Genomic DNA, 4,439 nt, shown 5'->3' on the forward strand with positions numbered 1-4,439 from the left:
TTTGTATGAATATACAAAAACACATTAAGCAAGATAAAAAACATATTAGTATATTCTAATAAGAATAACCTTAAATTTGTATGAATATACAAAAAATGATACCAATGTAAAATATTTGAGATTAATAGTTCCATTTAGTTTAAAAGTAGATTCAATAATCTGTCTTTTTAGCCTGTCATTTCTATATACCCCCCTTTTTTTCAGAAAGAGAGTCCTTAAACCAACTTTGCCTAATTTCCTCCCTTACCATGACCAATACCAATTTGCATCCTAAATAATGACAAACATCCATAACCCACCAAGTGATCAAAAACCACCCACCCCACCTCTTAGGAATGTGGACACTGTGTTCTTAAAATTACTTCCTGTTGTCTGGGGTGATAGACTCTTTAGGGAACACTGAGAAAATTGAGATAATGATCAAGTCTTGGGAGAGCTAGCATATCATTTATTGTCCAGTTTCTGTGTAATGGAAAAGTTGTAGGGTTTATCTGAAATACTAGCTGGACTACTCTGTCAGGCTGGATCATCTTAGCTAGCAGCTTTGAAGTTGTCCTGGAGGTTGATTTTTTTTTTTTGAGGAAAGTATAATAGAGGCATTCTGAGAGACTGAATCACCTGGGCTACTTTCCTTCTTCATTGGTGTCTATTCCTCTTTTCTTTTTTGAAAATGTACAGACTTTTAAAGGCAACATACATATCTGCATTAACACATGCATGGAATGCGCGGTGTGCACAAGTCAACTAAAGATGACTTTTTGTTTTATATTGGAGCAGATAAAAGGCATCTGTCAACTTTATAAGTCCGTGTGAACTGCATGGTCAATTGTCATGAGGACTCTGTAGCCAACAAGACTCATCATGTCTCATTCAGTCACAGAGCTGGTCCCATGTCAAGGGACCAGCTTATAAGTCATCATCTTGTAGTTTTTCTTGGTTTCTTCCTTCGTGTCTGCAGTCACCGTTTTTAGGAGGTCTGTTATGGTCAATGGCTTAGTAGAGTAAAGCCAGGCAGGAAATCCAAACAGAGACATAGAGAGAAGTAGGCAAAGTGAAAGAAACGCCATGTAGCTGCCGAAGGAGAAAGACACAAGCCACCAGCCAGAAACCTACCAAGAGGCCGCAATCTAGTAGTGATTCACAGATCAATAGAAATGAGTTAATTTAAGTGGTAAGAGCTAGAAATATGCATAAGCTATTGACCAAACAGTGTTATAATTAATATAGTTCCTATATGATTATTTGCATCTGGGTGGCCAGTAAATGAACGAGCAGTCTCTGCCTCCAAAACACCAGTGAAAATGGATGGCACAGATGGTCCAGCATTTCAGAATTCCTCTGTTACAGTCTCTTCAAAATTCTGCATCCAAAATAGCTTCAAGGTTTCTGGCTGAGATAGCCCAGTTTCACATAATTGACTGATACTACTCAAGCCTGGACTTTATTATATCCCAATTTTCTCAAGGTTCTGCCAAAGACACAGTTGCCCCCAGTCAAAAAGAAGTAGTCTAGAGAAAGAGAGCCAAAGGTAGCCATTCCCTGAACTATTATATAATACAGGGTTTGAATGCTCAGAGAAATAAGATGAGAGAGACATACAATCAGGAAAGGAAGAAGTCAAATTACTCTGTTTGTGGGTGAAATGCTTAATACATTCAAGGCTCTGGACTTGATCCTCTGAAAAACATACCAAGAAAACAGCTCTGAAAACCATCCAGGATCCAGCAAGAAATCTCTGCAGGAAAACATGATGGCTGAACAAGATTGAAAGATCTGAGTTCAATCCAATAATGCCATGAAAAGGGGACTACAGTGGCATGCCTTTGTATTTTAGCACAGAGATCTCCTGGAAGCTGAAGGGCCAGCTACCCTGGAGGACCCAGCACGAAAAAGTACAGGAGAGATCTCCTCAACAAGCTAGAGGAAAAGAACTGACTCTCAAGAATTATCCTGCGATCTCCACACACAGTGTAAGACACACACACACATGCTGAAAATACCAAGAGAGGCTATGGGAAAGCATCTCTGGATTAAATAAACAGAGTAGATAATGGACATGTGCTTGCATATCTCTGAATATTTCCATAGCCACACAACTGTGCAATGTAAGTCGGTGAGGTGTGTGATGTTAATTATACTATAAGAAGTTCATTCCAGAAGAGAATAAGTGTGAAGCCAAAGTCACCTAGACTATTAATGTTTTGTTTCATATCCTGAAGTGAACTGGGCAATAATCTTCGTGGAGAAGAAATTTTAATTTTCTATGTACGAATGTAGCTTGCGTGTGTGTGTGTGTGCACATATGCAAATAATAGGCTTTCCAGTTCTTTCATTTTCATAATCCATCTTAATCCTAATTATTTTCTTCAAAGCAGTTCTTCTGAGACTTCCTACTTCATACAGTTTTCAAATACGTATCATCTTAAATCAGAAACAGTCAACAGAATGTCTGGGGTGTCAGGAAAGCGGCCCTGAGCTGATCATACATGCTGTATTTCACTGAAATATCACATGATGCTCCCAAAAGATAGGCAATGTGGCTCGGAGGTAAGCATTTTCCAAATGCTTAGAGAACATGAAATTCACACAACCCATAGAAAACCTTGGTTTATTTTTAAGTAAAGCCTGTTCATCAAGGTGTCTGTAACAGGGTATGGGAAATGACAGCTAAAGTTTACCTTAGCAGAGGCACTGCTCTGGCATTATGGGATGGTTCTAGGCATAACCTTCCCTCGAGTCTCCTCAACATCCCAAATTAACCCACACAAGAGATGTTCCCTCAAAAGCAAAGGCCAGGAGAAGTGTCTCTGAAAAGTCACTATGTTTCCCCTTCTTGTTCCTGAGCAGGGAGACTGATTGGCTCCTTCTTGCTATGGTCTCCGGAATGCAACTTAAGGGCTGGAGAGATGGCTCAGCAGTGAAGAGCACACGCTGCTCCTGCGGAGAACCTGGGTTCCATTCCCAGCCCCACATAGGGACTTCCAACTGTCTGCAGCTCCAGTTCCAGAGATCCAGTGGATCTCTGACCTCCAGGGGCACCAAGTGTTCAAGCAGTGCACTTACATACATGCAAGCAAAACACTCATGCACATCAAATAAAACTGAATAAATCACTTAAAATGTAACTCAGTTCCACTCTGAGGGCCCCATTCTCATGTTCCTTCTTAGAATTCTCCATTCTAGTTTGTATTTTATTGTCGACTTATCATATTGATCCTCCTTCCGATGCTTCAGATGCTTAGCCACAGTTAAGTGCAGACATGGGTTCTGCGTGTGTGCGCATTTTAATACATGTTGGTCTAAGAGAATGTACTGCTGAAGAAAGGCAAGTTAATTCCATAAGAAGGGCTCTTCTGAGAGACATGCATGGATCTAATCTACATGGGAAGTAGAAAAAGACAAGACCTCCTGAGTAAATTGGGAGCGTGGGGACTATGGGAGAGGGATGAAGAGGAGGGGAGAGAAAAGGAGGGGAGCGGGGAAAAATGTAGAGCTTAATAAAATCAGTTTTTTAAAAAAGGGGCTCTTCTGTGCAAACACACAGACCTGAACACATATCCTTAATTAATATGTGCTACTATTAAACTTTCTGTCTTCCTAAAACTAGATAAGCAATTACATTTCTAGTATTAGACAGGAAAAAAAAGGATTACATTATATATACACAATCAACTAGCAATTGGCTTTTGATTTTTGTCTGTTCAAACTTCTTCCGCAGTATCCAAGGAAGAGATGTAAGGAGTTAATGAATAGCTGCATAGCAAGCTACAGATTTTTGGAGAAATTTTACATCGTGAGATAAAGAAAAAGGATAAATTGTTCAGGTCCCTTACAATACCAGTGTTAAAAAATTTCTTTTGTACTTGTGATAACTTCACTACTTGATAACATTTTCGTCCACCTGACATCGTGAACCTTCTTCACCTTCACACATCTGGAGATCAACCCGCCCTGAATACCACACCCTCTACAGACAGGTGATAGGACCAGTAATTTGCATTTCACACTTGAAAAAGGAGCTGCAAAGAATTTCCCAGCCCTGGCTGCCCACACTTACCGGGTTGGAAGCAGAGGCCCAGTCTGTTTGCGCACGGGATGGGAGGAGAGTTGCAGCTCTGGTCTGAGACTCCGGCTTCTACCCCACAGTGTCCTAGAGTCTCTGCATCTAGGCCACCTCTGCCCCTTCAATGGCAGCGACTTGGGCGACACCCAAAGAGAGGAGAGGAAGTAGAACACCAGGATGTCCTGGGGTGGGGGGAGGGCGTAGGTGGAGGAAGTGGTGTGGGGGAACGGCGCCCTAAAGGAGGAATGTGGGGTCAAGCTCCGCTCGGGGGCAGCTTCCAGAGAACTAGGCTGTCAGCACTGAACCCTAGGTCAGGACCAAAGCAGTACTGAAGCATGAGAAGTCAGCATTTAGTATCCCAGAAGAGAGAAAATGA

At 41.5% G+C, this 4,439-nt stretch overlaps 1 protein-coding gene across 1 annotated transcript in view; it reads right to left on the bottom strand.

The window, feature by feature from the left end:
- Positions 1–4,174, bottom strand: part of LOC101996620 (ATP-binding cassette sub-family G member 3-like) — a 161,782-nt gene extending 157,608 nt beyond the window's left edge. The window contains exon 1 of the mRNA XM_026785007.1: positions 4,058–4,174. The gene's annotated coding sequence lies outside the window, so the exon portion shown is untranslated. The remainder of the gene's footprint in view (positions 1–4,057) is intronic.
- Between the last annotated feature and the right edge of the window lie 265 nt (positions 4,175–4,439).

This window comes from Microtus ochrogaster, linkage group LG1 (genome assembly GCF_000317375.1).
Source record: "Microtus ochrogaster isolate Prairie Vole_2 linkage group LG1, MicOch1.0, whole genome shotgun sequence".
In the NCBI taxonomy this organism is placed as follows: Eukaryota; Metazoa; Chordata; class Mammalia; order Rodentia; family Cricetidae; genus Microtus; species Microtus ochrogaster.